Raw genomic sequence first — 18,635 nt, 5'->3', positions numbered from 1 at the left:
AAATTCACTTACTGTAGATTTCCCAACCATATCTGCTGGAAGTTTATTCCAAGCCTCAAATACTCTTTGAATATATATAATATTTCCTGACGTTGCTTCTGATCTTCCCCTAATTCATTTCAGTCTTGTGTGTGTGAGGCTATGGCCCCACATAGCATCCCACAGCAAATAAGCTCTGCGGCAAAAAAACGCAGCGACAACACAGGTTTCCTCTGGGGACTTTTTGCTTCAATTATACCTATATGGAAACCGCTGGCGTTTCCGTAGGTATAATTGCCAATGACAGTTATGAAAATCGCACTGTGTCCACAACATGTATTTTTACGATAAGTGTGGTTGGGGTTTTCTAGAATCCCATCCACTATACAGTGACTGTAAAACACTGCATTTTTTTTTCCGCATGGAGCCCTGGGCTCAGAGACGATTTACCATGTTTATGTGTGGGGGAAGGGCTTTCATGTATGAGCTGTGTGAGGAAGGGGTTAATGTATATACCATTATGGTGGAGGGGATTTAATGTATATATTATGTGTGGGAGGTATTTTTTAGATCATTTGGGGGGGGAGGGAGAGCTTGGTTTAATATCTGTGTGGGGAGGGGATTGACAGCTTATTTTTAGGGTTAGTGGTTTCTTTTTAGATTAGTTGTGCACGGGATGGGGCATTGCTGTAAATGTTATATGAGTGTGTGTGTGGGGGGGGGGTTCTTCATAGATATATTTGTGAAGGAGGAGAACCTGGCAGCAAATGTTATGCTTAGGGTTAGGGTAGGGTTAGGATTAAATATGGCTTAGAAATAGGTAGTTGCCTATGTATCAGGAATGAGATATATGATCCTGTTAAAACAGTCACTCCATCTGTGCTACACCAACCACTAGGGGGCGCCTCACCTGTAAGCCTCTTCTAGCAGTATAAGAAGTACTGACTGTATCACGCGACCTGCAGTCTTGCTTCGTGCTGATAGGTCCTCTTTACTGGTAAATGGTTTTCTTATAAACCCGCTAGACTAACATCCCACAGTTTATAAAACAGAGTAAAACATTTAGATCAAACTGCTCCGGAGCTTCATCAAAGCTAATTTGAATTTGTTCAATTAAAATCAGAAATAGATGCAACCTGGTAGTACTTAATGGAGCCATAGGAATTTACATTCAGCAATGAATCATTAACAGATCTGCAGTGCTTCATCCATCTCAGATATCACAGCTTACACCAACTCTTGTACTACCATTTTATGACATTTGGATGCTGAAAAAGTAGATTATCCCAAAATGCACAATGTAAGCAAGAGTGCTCATGACTTTTTATTTATTTATTATTTATTTATTTATTATTTTTTAACTATATAGCAGAATACACAGGGTTAAGTAGATTTTTTCTCACCCGAAATAGTGGTTGTCACCCCATTTATTCCTAGATTATTGCCATGCAACAGCCCAGATACAATCTGCCTTAGACATCGCCAGGAGTATATAAAACATCATAGGTTTTATTACAATGATCAATAGGAACATTTCAGGTAGACAAATAGAAATTTTACATATTAAGAATGTAAGCAATATTACTCTCAGAAGAGTGTTTAGTATAGGGTGGCACTGTTTAAAGGGGCTCTATCATTGGAAAAAGTCATTTTTAGCTAAGCACCTACCTTTTGTATGTAAATCGCCTTTGAATGAGCCCGGTTTTATTCATATGCTAATTAGCCACCAGCGTGCACCCCGGAAGTCTCAACGAGCACTGTCTCTCTTCTGTGTGTACAGCCCAGGCTGTTGCTGCTGATGATGACTAATCTACCTGCTCACACACACACACACACACACACACACACACAGCAGAGAATGCTTGCTGAGAACTTCCGGTGCTTGCTGGGCTCTAATTAGCATATGTGGTGGTTTGCTTTAAAAACCCATTCAAATGAATGGGTTTTTAAATTGATCGTATGCAAGCTGTCCCTATGCAGTTTATCCAGGGATTTAGGCGGAATCCCGACAGAGAGCTCAAGGTGCAGGTGTGAGTGCCACATTAGTCAATGGGTGTTAGTTAAAAAAAAAACCTGACCATTTGTGTCAGTTTGTGTCCGTTTTTTGACTAATTCATTTTTTTTTTTTATAAAAATAAAAAAAAGTTAAAAAAATAAGAAATAAAAAATAAAATAAATAAAACTTCTAAATTACCACCTTTCTCTAAAATACATTTAAAAGTATAAAATTGCTGTGAAACACATACACATTAGGTATCCTTGTGTCCGAAAATGCCCGGTCTGCTAATATTTCTCCTGTACAATGAATGTCAAAATCAAAAGCACCAAACTGCCTTGTTTTCTTTCACCTTTTTGACTCTGATTTAAATAAAAGGTGATCTAAGCAATAGAAATTTTCCAAAATGGTAGAACTAAAAAGTACATCTGGCCCCGCAAAAAAAAAAAAACGCTCTATGCGTTCCCGTACAGCTGCAGGGTCACCGTCAATGTGGCCTTGCAGCTGTTGCAAAACTACAACCCCAATATATTAAATATTTTACCATTTTTTGCTTTTAAATTTTTTCCCTATTTTCCTCCTCTAAAACCTAGGTGTGTCTTAGGGAGCCTTCACATGGAGTAATCGATCCACTCATTCTGAACGTAAACTCGTTCAGAATGAGCGGCGTTAAAATAAATTCCATTGATTTATATGGGTTTCGGCATACGCGCGCTACCCATTGAAATCAATTAGAGGCTTTTTTACCTATTGCTTTCAATGTGATACACGCATATCACAATGAAAGCAATAGGTAAAAAAGCCTCGCATTGATTTCAATGGATAGCGCGCGTATGCCGGCACCCATAGAAATCAATGGGATCTGTTTTAACGCTGCTCATTCTGAACAAGTTTACATTCAGAATGAGCGGAGCGTTTACTCCATGTGAAGGCTCCCTTATAGTCCAGTGTGTCTTATAATCCAGTGCGTCTTATAGTCCGAAAAATACAGTACAGTTCTTTATATTTTCAAGAAGCACTCCAGGCAAAACTGGTACACTGTGCTATGCCTAGTCAAGGCCTAGGGGTTAGTGCATAACATGGGGATTATCTGAAAGTGTTTCAGATTTATTTAGATTTTTCATTCAAATGTAATAATTTCCTATTTTTAACAGTCATTTTTGTTGCAATATGATTGATACCTGAACTCTAGAATAGAACAAAACAGATCAAAAATTAAAACATTAAAAAACATGATATATGAAGTTACTGTCCTCAAAATCAAAGTCTCCAACTACCAAAATTTCTCCTATACCACGTATATGTTGTTGTAGAGACTGTTAATGACATAGTGGACATACCTATTCTGTATCAAAGTACAATCTCATAGTTGAGAATATCAGCTTTTAAGCCCCTTGCAAATGAACGTGGTCTGAGATCAGTGTGCTATCCATAATTTTCCTGGATAGTGAACTGACCCATTTATTTCTATGGGCTATTGCACACAACAGTGATTTCCACTGATCAGTGTGTGGGCTGTGAGTCCATGTCACAAAATATAGAGCAGATCCTATTCTGTTCAGTGTTTGTGGAAAGGACTTGCCCAAAGAAGCCCATGGGAAGCTAAACGCTACAAACAGCACACAGATGTAGTCTATGTATCATCAGTGTGCCGTCCGTATTTGTGGTCAAGCTAAGGATTTTATTAAATGTCTCCTGTGGGGTTTTTTTTTTTGTAGATCCACAAACTAGGATCACACACTGATCGGACATACTTTTTTGTAGACATACTTCACTGATGCTGAAGACACACTGAAGACACACTCAATACACACTGATGACACACAGTCCTCAAAAAAAGAATACTGATAACTAGTTTGTGGAAAGGAAAATACACACGGTCCTCTGCCACTAGGCTTAATCAGCTGAGCTGTTTGGTGCCCCTAGAGCATGGTCACACTTACCTGGGCACCAGGGGTGTAACTTGAGGGGCTTGCAGAGGGTGCATCAGGACTCAGGAGCCTTAGGGGGCCCATAAGTATTAGCATCAGTATTGAGATTGCAGTTTCCGTCTGGCCCATAAACCAAGGAGACCCACAGATTAATTAACCTTAGTGTAGTTAGGGTAAACTCCTTAGTTCCTGTAACCATCGCTATCAAGATTTCACTGTAGGGATGAGGTAGGGGGCTCTGGACAAAAGATTACACCGGGGCCCACAAGACTTTAGTTATAACACTGCTGGATACCCCTTTATACTTGTGGCTACTGCACATCAAAGCCTGCTAAAATTTATGTAATGGGACACAGACAAAAAAACAGCAATCACAGCCATGCCCCGAGTGTACCAAACAGCTCAACTGCAAATGGAACTAAAAGTTGAGTTCCTCAGTAACAAGTCTGCACTTTGAAACAAAAGAGGTATTTCACTATACCACTAGCCACTATACCACTAGCCACTATACCACTAGCAGCCCCTATGACAGCATATAAGTGGTTTAGTAGCAATTTTGATGTGGTAGCGAAATATGTTTTTTACCTGCAACATTTTCACTGAGTTTTTGTTGTATTTTTCTCTGCTTTTTTCCTGCCCTAAAAACCTATAGGGAAAAGGCTTGCAATTGTGCAGCTATAATTAATACATGCATGTTTTTTGTACACAGCTGTCCATCACTTTGTATACTGTAAACTGCAATGTTTTTTTCCTCTTCATTTCCATTAGTCTATATGGGTTTTCTGGGCTTTAAGAAAAAACTCAATTGAGGAAGCAAAAAGAAAAAATGCCCAATGCTGTGATTGGTTAAAGAGATCATGTTCTGAAATGGTATGTCATTGCTTTAGGCTAAGACCCCACGTAGCTGGCTGCAGCAAAAGAGCACCATGGGAAAAACAGGGCAGCAATCCATCACGGTTTTTCCTGCAGTGCTTTTCACATAAACTTTGCAGAGGAAAACTTCTACCTCTATTATATGTATAGAAAAATCGCCAGAATTTGCATAACACATGCTGGGATTTTCAAATTCTCAACAGTTTTGGAAATGACAGCGTGTCCACTATGTGTATTTTTCCACAATGTGTATCGCATCCACTTTGCAGTGACTCAATAAAGGTGAATATGGAATAACATGGAATTACTATATTGGTGGTACTGCAGTGACTAAGAACATTACAAGGTGTATTTTTTCGGTGGATCATCATACTCTCACTTGGAATTCTAAAATAAAAAATTAGAATATCGCTTGGGATATGGGAATCACTAGATTTGTTTATGTGTGCATGCCGCTAATATGCAAAGTTCACATCCAGTTCGGTACATTGTAATCATTAGGTTTGATATAGTTGTGTGTATACCGAAAAAAAAACTTCATGTCAAAATGAATATTTTGCTGTAATATTCTTTAAGGAAAATCCTAGTCCTGATCTCTCCATTCAGCAGTAAATTTGTGCCTTTACATTAAATATCAGCATGAGACATAGTAAACAAACAGAAATCGTTTCAAGACCTGACATGCAATTCTCTTTAGAGTTTATTAGTCTCTAGCATGCCCTAGTGGATTACACTGGATTGTAGATATCTTGGAGATCATATTGACAGTTATTCCTGTTTACAGAGTCACGGGTAAAATGCTGAAGAGCATAAACTGACATGATATGACAAATGAAAGAGATGAAATGTTCAAATGCAGGTCTTCATTGAGTATAAGATGTCAAGTGAGCTCACAATGAGCATTTCCAGGAAAACATCCGTCTATGATGCTCTAATTAAAAAGTATAAACACAAGCGCACACAGTGTGAGATCGCCGAGTTTGGTAGCAGTTAAAATAAACAGGGAGAAAATAAAGATAAAAACACAACACTTCAATGTGTACTGGTTATTATTTTAGCTTGTAACTGTATGAACAATAACTGTATGTTATTTTTTAATAACTTTTATGTTCTTTCATCTCTATTCACTTTGTCTGATAGACATAAACACTGAATAACTACTGTGATATAAAAACTACTAGGCTGTGCAAGCTTAAAGGAAAACGATCCTCAAGATACAATTTTAATATGTTACATAAATGTAATCAGAACAGAATATTGTAAACTCACTAATGTCAGTTTTTAGCACTTGTTTTGTTAGTACACATCTTTTGAAGCGCAAAGGTGAATATACATAGCTATTGGCACAATATGCTTTGTAACTTTCCGTTGCTTTCCCTGTTGGCAAAAGGTGCATATCAATTGGCTGTATGTGTTGGATAAAAAAGATGTATGAAAGGCCAAATTTACATGGACATGACCTCCATTTTTTTATCCTCTGTTGAAGTTCACAGAGATATTTTATTAGAATAGAACCAATTTCCATCTTTGTTGTGTGTGTTTTGAGTTTAGCTAAAATTAGATAAAGTTTAGATAAAACTTTCTCTTCTCTGCAATGGATTTACGTTTTAGATACATTCAAGATGCTATTTTAACTTAGGCCCGGTTCACATCTGCATTTGGTATTCCATTCAGGGAGTCCACTTGGGAATACCGAACACATTAAAAAAGCAGTGAGCAATGAAAGCACACGGACCCCATAGACTATAATGGAGTCCGTGTGTTTTCTGTGCAGTGTCTGCACAAATCATGTAAAAGAAAAAATATATATCCTTGTACCGTGTTAGCCAGTGGGTATGAAATGAAAGAAATTTTCTGAGAGAAGTCCTCAGTAGTTGATACCTTTTTTAATGGCTAACTCAAAAAGTTTTTGATGACATATTTCGAGCTTTCGGGACTACTATAAAGGTCCCTTCATCAGGATGGTATAACACAATGTCTGAAGGTAGGCATATATATACAGAGAAATGGAGTGTTAGATGCAAAATAGATGGAAAACAGAACATAAACAGTTTTTTTTAAAAAAAAACCAACACATATATATCAGTTCACAGGAAAGTTCTCTGGGTTTATGGCTTCTTTGATCAGTGACGTGGTGTCTAGTGGTTATAAAAGGCCATAAAACCCTGGGCCCTGTTTAAACCTTGTTGGAGAGTGTTAAAGTTCACCATAAGTTTAAATTCCCATATGAGACGATCTTTTCTGTCTCTGAAATTCCCCCTTAGTACCAGGATCTTCATATCCTGGGTCATATTATGATTTTGATTACAGAAGTAAATCACCAGGGCCACCAGAACACCAAGATCAGAGTTATTAAAATATAATACCAAACAGGAGAACACTCGGGTGCCCCTGGTTGTCACATATAACCCCCACCTGGAGACGCTGAGAGGAATTACACGCAAATTACATCCACTACTGCAAAAAGACAACCATCTAAAATCCATATTTCCAGAACCCCCTCTCCTGTGTTACAGACAGCCACTAAACCTCAGGAATATGATTATTAGCAGCTCACTGTCACCTCCAACTAACAAAGGAACATTTCCATGTGGACAGAAGAGGTGCAAAACCTGCCCGCACATACTGACTACGGACAAAATAAAGATCCCGAACTCTGATCGACACTACAAGATCCCAGGTAACTTCACCTGCAGCACACCTAATGTAGTGTATTTGATATTGTGTACTAAGTGTCCTGAGGGCCTGTATGTTGGTGAGACAGGACAGTCACTTAGGATGAGGATGAACTCACACAGACATACGATTAGAGAGCAAAGAATGGACCTCCCGGTGCCAAAACACTTCTGTAATCAAAATCATAATATGACCCAGGATATGAAGATCCTGGTACTAAGGGGGAATTTCAGAGACAGAAAAGATCGTCTCATATGGGAATTTAAACTTATGGTGAACTTTAACACTCTCCAACAAGGTTTAAACAGGGCCCAGGGTTTTATGGCCTTTTATAACCACTAGACACCACGTCACTGATCAAAGAAGCCATAAACCCAGAGAACTTTCCTGTGAACTGATATATATGTGTTGGTTTTTTTAAAAAAAAAACTGTTTATGTTCTGTTTTCCATCTATTTTGCATCTAACACTCCATTTCTCTGTATATATATGCCTACCTTCAGACATTGTGTTATACCATCCTGATGAAGGGACCTTTATAGTAGTCCCGAAAGCTCGAAATATGTCATCAAAAACTTTTTGAGTTAGCCATTAAAAAAGGTATCAACTACTGAGGACTTCTCTCAGAAAATTTCTTTCATTTCATACCCACTGGCTAACACGGTACAAGGATATATATTTTTTCTTTTACAAAATGGATGATACCAGAATCTACCGGATATTTATGGACCTAAAGACACTTCTGAAGAAACGGGCACAACTGGACAGCGACATCTTCTTCCTATCCAAATGCAAAAAAGAGAAATTAATTCCCAAAGGACTCTGGCTCAAAAATCCTATCCTACACACCTATAATACTCACTATGCACGAAACATATGTCACAGGACTTCAGAGCGACTGAGGAACCATCTTATACATCATTTGTACAGCGTCAAGAGCAAAATCCAAATGGGGATTGAAACAGTTTGGAACAACATTGAAGAAAACTCAAGGAGAATGTTGCAACAATACTACGAGAAACTGCGGACATCTCTAATTCACAGTAAACAAAAGAAACTCCACAGACTGAGACTTGCTGCAGGAGTCTATAAGAATACACACAGAGCAAAAGCTATACCTAACAAACGGGACCATCACTCACACTCAGATTTGGAAACACCGAACTGTGTGATCAATCTCTCTACTTATGAACCCACTGAAGCAGAATTTGGGGTACTCTCCAGGGGACTCTCATTTTGTCCGTCAAAAACCGTGGACAAAATAGAACTGTGCAGTGACATGGAGGATTTTTTCAGGAGACTGCGCCTGAGGGAATATTTTCATGACACGGATGACACAGAGGGAACCCAATCTACTCATACAGAGGGTCCAACCTTTGTAAAAAAGGAGACATCTGATTGGACTCCTCCCAATGGACGCAATATCCATCTTGATAATTACATAGACTGTTTTAGACACATGGTCAAATCAACTATACTGGATACAAATAAAGCACTGCCATCTAACATCAGTGCCCAGGAAAGAAGGGCCATAAAATCTCTGAGAAATAATAACGACATCATCATTAAACCAGCGGACAAGGGGGGTGCTATAGTCATGATGAACACATCAGACTACATACAGGAGGCACACAGACAACTGAATGACACACACTACTACTCCAAGTTGGATTCAGACCCCACAGTGGAATACTCCAAAAAACTAAAAACGGTGATCTCCGGCCTATCTGATGGAGCCAAAGGCCTAAGCAGCCTCATACCAGCAAGTCCAAGGACAGGGACTTTTTATATGCTTCCAAAACTGCACAAACCTGGGAACCCAGGGAGACCGATCATCTCATGTGTTGGGACTCTTACTGAACAGATCTCTGGATGGGTGGAGGGCATCCTCAAACCTTTAGTGAAAGATACAGCCAGCTACCTACAGGATACTACAGACCTATTAAATACACTATCTAATATAGGTCCCCTTCCAGATGGAACCATCCTAGCCACCATGGATGTAGAATCCTTGTACTCCAACATCCCACACCAGGATGGTGTAAACGCCTGCCAGTTTTTCATGGAAAGACAAGGTATTAATGCTGAAGCTGTGGTGAAACTCACAAAATTCATCCTCACCCACAATTACTTCTCTTTTGGTGACTGTATCTACCTACAGCAGACTGGCACCGCAATGGGGAGCAGAATGGCGCCACAGTACGCTAATCTCTTCATGGCCAAGCTTGAGAGTGACTTCCTATCCACCTGCCAAAATATAGGACCAGCCTCGCGGAGAAAGGCAGAAAATCAGCGCTCACCCGGTTTGGAATAGGAAAGGCAACTTTATTCGGCACCACGCGTTCCGGGCAACAAGCCCTTTTTCAAGTGCAATACAAATCAGAACCTCTTTTAGTAACGACTTTTAAGCTTTGTGCCAGGGTAACATAAAAGAGGATCAAATGTGGAATAGGAGCTTTCATCTTGCAACTCTCAAAAACAGGTCTCAGATGAAATGTAAACAACAGAGCAGGGCCGGCAGCAGAGATAGCAGCAAAGTACTGTACAGGAGCAAGTGAGGGAAGGAGAGGTCAAGGTACATAGCCAAAGTCAAAATGCCTGAGAGGGTAAGTTCAGCAGAGTTGCAATCTAAAGAGAACACAGGTACACAGTCTGATGGTCAGAGCCAGAGAAACACAAACAGCAATCAGGAACTTGCTCCTGTACAGTACTTTGCTGCTATCTCTGCTGCTGGCCCTGCTCTGTTGTTTACATTTCATCTGAGACCTGTTTTTGAGAGTTGCAAGATGAAAGCTCCTATTCCACATTTGATCCTCTTTTATGTTACCCTGGCACAAAGCTTAAAAGTCGTTACTAAAAGAGGTTCTGATTTGTATTGCACTTGAAAAAGGGCTTGTTGCCCGGAACGCGTGGTGCCGAATAAAGTTGCCTTTCCTATTCCAAACCGGGTGAGCGCTGATTTTCTGCCTTTCTCCGTGAGGCTGGTCCTATATTTTCGTTGTTGTCCTGACGTCTACGTGACTGCCATCAGCGGCTGCCTGCCAGTAACATACTGGTTTTCTGATTGCTACGAATATAGGTTGTTGTGCCCTACACAACCTAGCCAGGTGAGCGGACACCTGTATCGATATTTCAATACCGTTTTATTTCTTTTTCATTGCATATACCAAAGGTATTACACAAGGAATGGCTCGGTGCCGGGGTTTTTTTTTCTTTTCTTCTTCCTATCCACCTGCACCACCAGGCCTCTGGCCTACTACCGTTTCATTGACGATATCCTAATCATTTGGACTGGGTCTGAACAACAGCTGAAAACCTTCCATGAACAATTCAACCAGTTCCATCCCACCATCAACCTGACGCTCAATCACGCCTTCTCAGAAATAAACTTCCTAGACACAGTCATCAAGATACAGGACAACAAAATTGAGACATCACTGTATCGGAAGCCGATTGACCGCCCTACCTACCTAAGATGGGATAGCTTTCATCCGAAACACATAAAGAAATCCATTGTCTACAGCCAAGCCATCAGATACCATCGCATATGTTCAGACCCAGTGGACAGAGACAAGCACATTGGGGGCCTCAAAAACACATTCTTGAGGCAGGGCTACCATCCAAGAACAATTGATAACCAAATCACCAGGGCCACCAGAACACCAAGATCAGAGTTATTAAAATATAATACCAAACAGGAGAACACTCGGGTGCCCCTGGTTGTCACATATAACCCCCACCTGGAGACGCTGAGAGGAATTACACGCAAATTACATCCACTACTGCAAAAAGACAACCATCTAAAATCCATATTTCCAGAACCCCCTCTCCTGTGTTACAGACAGCCACTAAACCTCAGGAATATGATTATTAGCAGCTCACTGTCACCTCCAACTAACAAAGGAACATTTCCATGTGGACAGAAGAGGTGCAAAACCTGCCCGCACATACTGACTACGGACAAAATAAAGATCCCGAACTCTGATCGACACTACAAGATCCCAGGTAACTTCACCTGCAGCACACCTAATGTAGTGTATTTGATATTGTGTACTAAGTGTCCTGAGGGCCTGTATGTAGGTGAGACAGGACAGTCACTTAGGATGAGGATGAACTCACACAGACATACGATTAGAGAGCAAAGAATGGACCTCCCGGTGCCAAAACACTTCTGTAATCAAAATCATAATATGACCCAGGATATGAAGATCCTGGTACTAAGGGGGAATTTCAGAGACAGAAAAGATTGTCTCATATGGGAATTTAAACTTATGGTGAACTTTAACACTCTCCAACAAGGTTTAAACAGGGCCCAGGGTTTTATGGCCTTTTATAACCACTAGACACCACGTCACTGATCAAAGAAGCCATAAACCCAGAGAACTTTCCTGTGAACTGATATATATGTGTTGTTTTTTTTAAAAAAAAACTGTTTATGTTCTGTTTTCCATCTATTTTGCATCTAATACTTTATAGTAGTCCCGAAAGCTCGAAATATGTCATCAAAAACTTTTTGAGTTAGCCATTAAAAAAGGTATCAACTACTGAGGACTTCTCTCAGAAAATTTCTTTCATTTCATGCACAAATCATGTGGAGTCAAAAGTGCTGCTTGATGTACTTTTCTTCTCCGCACACACGTGCAAAGGTGGAAAACACAAAATTGTCTGGGTGACCCCAAACTTTTGAACAGTAGTGTATATTAGAAGATAGAATTAAAAATAAATAAATAACATACCGCATATGTCATAACAATATATGTACAGTCCTATGAAAAAGTTTGGGCACCCCTATTAATCTTAATCATTTTTTGTTCTAAATATTTTGGTGTTTGCAACAGCCATTTCAGTTTGATATATCTAATAACTGATGGACACAGTAATATTTCAGGATTGAAATGAGGTTTATTGTACTAACAGAAAATGTGCAATATGCATTAAACCAAAATTTGACCGGTGCAAAAGTATGGGCACCCTTATCATTTTATTGATTTGAATTCCCCTAACTACTTTTTACTGACTTACTGAAGCACAAAATTGGTTTTGTAACCTCAGTGAGCTTTGAACTTCATAGCCAGATGTATCCAATCATAAGAAAAGGTATTTAAGGTGGCCAATTGCAAGTTGATCTCCTATTTGAATCTCCTCTGAAGAGTGGCATCATGGGCTACTCAAAACAACTCTCAAATGATCTGAAAACAAAGATTGTTCAACATAGTTGTTCAGGGGAAGGATACAAAAAGTTGTCTCAGAGATTTAACCTGTCAGTTTCCACTATGAGGAACATAGTAAGGAAATGGAAGACCACAGGGACAGTTCTTGTTAAGCCCAGAAGTGGCAGGCCAAGAAAAATATCAGAAAGGCAGAGAAGAAGAATGGTGAGAACAGTCAAGGACAATCCACAGACCACCTCCAAAGAGCTGCAGCATCATCTTGCTGCAGATGGTGTCACTGTGCATCGGTCAACTATACAGCGCACTTTGCACAAATAGAAGCTGTATGGGAGAGTGATGAGAAAGAAGCCGTTTCTGCACGTACGCCACAAATAGAGTTGCCTGAGGTATGAAAAAGCACATTTGGACAAGGCAGCTTCATTTTGGAAGAAGGTCCTGTGGACTGATGAAACAAAGATTGAGTTTTTTGGTCATACAAAAAGGCCTTATGCATGGTGTCCAAAAAAAACAGCATTCCAAGAAAAACACTTGCTACCCACTGCAAAATTTGGTAGAGGTTCCATCATGCTTTGGGGCTGTGTGGCCAATGCCGGCATCGGGAATCTTGTTAAAGTTGAGGGTCAAATGGATTCCACTCAGTATCAGCAGAATTCTTGAGAATAATGTTCAAGAATCAGTGACGAAGTTGAAGTTACGCTGGGGATGGATATTTCAGCAAGACAATGATCCAAAACACCGCTCCAAATCGACTCAGGCATTCATGCAGAGGAACAATTACAATGTTCTGGAATGGCCATCCCAGTCCCCAGACCTGAATATCATTGAACATCTGTGGGATGATTGGAAGCGGGCTGTCCATGCTCGGCCACCATCACACTGAACTGAACTTGAATTGTTTTGTAAAGAGGAATGGTCCAAAATACCTTCATCCAGGATCCAGGAACTTATTAAAAGCTACATGAAGCGACTAGAGGCTGTTATCTTTGTAAAAGGAGGATCTACTAAATATTAATGTCACTTTTCTGTTGAGGTGCCCATACTTTTGCACCGGTCAAATTTTGGTTTAATGCATATTGCACATTTTCTGTTAGTGCAATAAACCTCATTTCAATCCTGAAATATTACTGTGTCCATCAGTTATTAGATATATCAAACTGAAATGGCTGTTATAAACACCAAAATATTTAGAACTAAAAATGATTAAGATTAATAGGGGTGCCCAAACTTTTTCATAGGACTGTACAATACTGAACGACGATCAGAAAAACATAACTGCGTGAGCAAAAGCTAGGACCGCATGGTGGATCAGTGGTTAGTGCTGGAGTCCTTGGGTTTAAATTCTGCCAAGAACAATATCCGCATGAGTTTCCTTCCACTCTCCAAAGACATACTGTAAAGTGCTGTGAAAGATGATTGCACTATACAAGTAAGCTAAAAAATATATCAAAACTATAGAAAGGAAGCAAAGCTCATAATGTAATTCAAGACCTAAAGGATGATTGTATCCAATTGATAAATCCAGCCTTAGACTTCGTTCCCACAGAGTAACGTGCCACTCATTCAGACACGTAAACACATGTCAGAGCGAGGCACTTCCAAACAGATCCCATTGACTTCAATGGGTGCCGTCTTACACGCACTACACATTGAAATCAATGGGTCATAAAGCTTCCCATTGATTTCAATGTGAAGCGTGTGTAAGCCGGAACCTATTGAAGTCAATAGGATCTGTTTTGAAGCGCCTCGCTCTGACACGTGTTTACGTTTCTAAATTCAGCGGCACGTTACTCCGTGGGAACGGAGCCTTACTCAACTTGTGCAAGTCATTTTTTTCCAATTTCCAGATTGGGGTTCAACTTGTATCTTGTTAATGGCCCGCATCTGCAGCAATGTAGGATCTGAATTATTCACCAATCGAAAATGTATAGGGATAGTTTTAAGACCTTCAACATTCAATGTGTCACTGGCCTTACTAATACCTAAAACACACTCCCGGATGTGAAGACTGAATTCCCTAGCAGGCCAACATAAATCAAATTGAATGGACATATGGCAAATTAAATTACCCCGGAGGACTGGCAATTCAGTGAATGTAAAATCAGTATTCATGACTGTGATCAGAATTCCAAAAATATCTGCAGTGTCAATGTTCAGACATGCCACACAGTCTCCACAGGGCTGCAGCACCATCTGCTACAACGTCTCTCACTCGATTCCACTCCCTTCTGAAAATGACTTTGGACCAATATACCACAGAGATTTATCGATCTGCTGTAAGTGATGGAGGGTTGTCTGCTGAGATATTTCTGTAATACAGGATCACATTTTAAAATACCCCAGTATTTTGCAGTGTTTTTCGAATAGAGAACCATCTTGAATTATACAATGTAATAACTCTTTCTTGCTGGTCAGTGGCATGTGTTGATTTGTATACCATGGGGTATCTGTGTTAGGTTGTTCTGGGCATGGTTGCAATATTTGTGGGGGAGGTGAAAATAAAAAAAAAAATCATACCTGTCCATAATGCTCCAGTGTCCTCCCAGCACCTTTCAGTTCCGCTTCTCCACTGCCATATCACCGGTCTCTTCATGAGTTCCACTGAAGCTGCTGATTGGCCTCAATTATCATGTGACTGAGGCCAATCAGTGACCTCAGCAGGCCTCGGGAAGAGACCCTAGATGTCACAGGTAGTGACATTGCAGTTCCTTTCCTGAGGCCACAGATTGGCCTGAGCAGTCACATGTAGACAACCCCTTTAGGCTGAGGCCCCACGTTGCGGAAATGCAGCTTTTTTTGTTGCAGATATTGTTGCATTTTTTGAGCCAAAGCAAAATGGCTAGAAAAGGAATGGGAGATATATATAAAGTTCTTATACTTCTCCCGTCTGCTCAATCCACTCCTGGCTTTGGCTCAAAAAAATCACAACAAAATCTGCAACAAAAAAGCTGCATTTCTGCAACGTTGGGCCTTAGCCTTAGTGTCATAGTGAACCAATCTATTATTGTTTAAAATAAATGTATTGCTAAGAAAAGTAGCTTTTAATCCATTCGTAACTAAGCTATTCAGTGCACCTGGAGTGTGGCTACATCTGCCAAAGCACTTGATTTAGCCTGTGGTCACCACCCAATATCACCCTCTAATATAAACAATGATCATGTGGCTATGCCCTGAACGGCTAATTTGCATATAGATTAAAATTTGCTTTTCTCTGCAGCAAGACCACACACATAAAATCTATGTTCACTTTGTCACTATGAGCAAATGAGGTTTAGGCTGAGGCCCCACATTGCAGAAATGTAGCCTTTTTTCTGCCTATTTTGTTGCAGTTGTTTGAGCCAAGGCCAAGACTGGCTACAAAAGTAATGAGGAACACATAGGAAGCTCTTAGGCTGTATTCACACAGAGTAACGCCAGGCGTTTTTTGTGTGTTTTTTGCACATAGCGCCACGTTTACGCCGCGTAGCGCCGCGTTAACGCCGCGTATACGCCACGTTAACGCCGCGCTATTTAGCGGTGGCGTTGCCCGGCGTTAACGCGGCGTATACGCGGCGTTAACGCGGCGCTACGCGGCGTAAACGCGGCGCTATGTGCAAAAAACACACAAAAAACGCCTGGCGTTACTCTGTGTGAATACAGCCTTATACTTCTCCCTTCTGCTCAATCCACTCCTGACTTTGGCTCAAAAAACTGCACCAAAATCTCAACAAAAAAAGCTGCATTTCCGCAATGTGGGGCCTCAGCCTTAGGCCAGGTCCCCATGGGCCGAAAATACCGCAATTTTCAGAGAGGCGGAAACGTAGCAGAAAAAGTAGCAGCATTTTACAGTATCTGCAAATTGGATGGGTTTCATGCGATCCCATGCCCACTTTGCGTTTGAAACCGCAGCATGGACACGCTGCAATTTCCAAAACCAGCGCAGTTTTGGAAATCACAAGATGTGAAGTATATCTACGGAAACGCCAGCGGCTTTCTGTAGATATAATGGTAACAGAAAGTCCGTGGAGGAAAACTCAGCGAACTTTCTGTTCAAAGCGTGGTGGGAAGAACCGCAATGCATCCCCACCATGGTTTTTCTCGCAGCGCTTTAGCGCTGCTTATCATTCTGTGGGGCCTTAGCCTCAGAAGAGATTTTTCTGGTATACTCCCTTTAATTTAATTTGAGGTTAATGATCTATTTAAGGCTAAAGTCCCATGCTGCGATCCGCAGTGAAAAAGTGATGCAGAAAAAAACGCAAAGGAAATGCATGACGGTTTTTCCCACAGTACTTTTCACAGAAAATCTGCGGAGTGTTCCTCTGCAGAATCTCTGCTTCCATTATATGTATAAGGAAACTGCCAGCCTTTATGTAGGTATAAGGGCCCCTTCACACGGCGTAAGCGTGCCGCTCATTTGGAACGTATACACGTGTCCAAGCGCGCGACTTCAAAATAGAGCCCATTGATTTCAATGGGAAGCGCGCGTATATGCCGATATATGCGTGCTTCCCATTGAAATCAATGGGCTCTGTTTTGAAGCACCGCGCTCGGATACGTGTATACATGTCTAAATGAACGGCACGCTTACGCCGTGTGAAGGGGCCCTAAGGGTCCATTCACAAGGAGGAAAATGGTGAGAAATTTGGTGGGGACTATCAGCGCTGTAATATCACACCAAATTCCTCACCATTTTCCTTCATGTGAATGAATCCTTATTGTCATAAAGGATTTTTCCCTCTAATATAAATCTAGCTCATGTATGAGAGCTTGAAAAGGTAGAGTAATCTTTAAAATATTTCTATTTTAGCTTATTAGAGGACCATATTACAAACTTGCTTAGGAATTCTATTTCCAAGTGTAAGGTCCTCCAGCCAGTCTTCTAGTTGGAAGCCTTGCATGTACAGATTTTTGAGTTTCTATGTCTACTCCCTACATAGTGCTGCGTGCAGTATCTGTTCTACACACGTGCAAAACAAATTCTTCCGGACAGTGAGGACGCAGATAGAAAAGCAGGACTTTCCAGGCGCCAGAAGCAAGGTAATAACTACGGGCAGAGTACACATACTGTAGAGCAGGGGTGCTCACACTTTTTCAGCGTGTGAGCTACTTAATTAGCTGACCAAGGCAAAAGATCTACTAGGGCGGGACCGGGCGGGCCTGTGGGTGGGGGCGGGGCGGGCCTGTGGGTGGGGGCAGGGCGGGCCTGTGGGTGGGGGCGGGGCGGGCCTATGAGCGGGACCGGGCGGGCTTGTGGGTGGGTGTGTTGGTGGGTGGGGCCAGGTATGTGGGCGGGGTGGGGCGGATTGTGAGAGCAGGAGACAGCGGCGTTCTGTGGCCGCCCAGGGATCCCCGGTGTCTGTTTGTTCACAGTGCAGGCTGAGAATTATCTCTGGACAAAGGCAGGCTGGGGCAATGGCAGCCCCGCTTGCCAGTGTCCGGAGATGACTCTCAGCCTGCACTGTGAACAAGCAGACACTGGGGATCCCTGCATCCCGCGATCGACCCATACGTCCTTTGCGATCTACCAGTAGATCGCGATTGACGTATTGGGCACCCCTGCTGTAGAGATTTGATTTTAGTATACAAGGGCATAGCAGAAAACAGAGACATGGTATATTACTTCTTAGGACTGTAGTACCTTAAGCCAGGATTTATGGGGGACGCAAAGAAGATCATTGGCATGCACATCTGTCCTCTTCAAAAAAAAGAAGACTTACACAAAAAAAATTTTTTGTAGATTGTGAGCCCTATATAGGGATCACAATGTACTTTTTTTTTTTTTTTTGGCAATGAGTATGTCTTTGGAGTATGGGAAGAAATCCATGCAACCACTGGGAGAACATACAAACTCCTTGCAGATGTTGTCCTTGGTAGGATTCCAGCAATGCAAGGCATCAGTGCTAACGACTGAGCCACCATGATGCCCCTAAGCCCTATACAATTTTGTAGAGGAATGGGTGACCCTGCATGCATAGACACTGGACACTAGTTGGTGACTGGCTCATAAAGCTTTATTTATTTGTATCACCATATC

Source organism: Leptodactylus fuscus, chromosome 4 (genome assembly GCF_031893055.1).
Source record: "Leptodactylus fuscus isolate aLepFus1 chromosome 4, aLepFus1.hap2, whole genome shotgun sequence".
NCBI lineage: Eukaryota > Metazoa > Chordata > Amphibia > Anura > Leptodactylidae > Leptodactylus > Leptodactylus fuscus.
The sequence above is the reverse complement of the archived record's forward strand: the minus strand, read 5'-3'. Positions refer to the sequence as shown.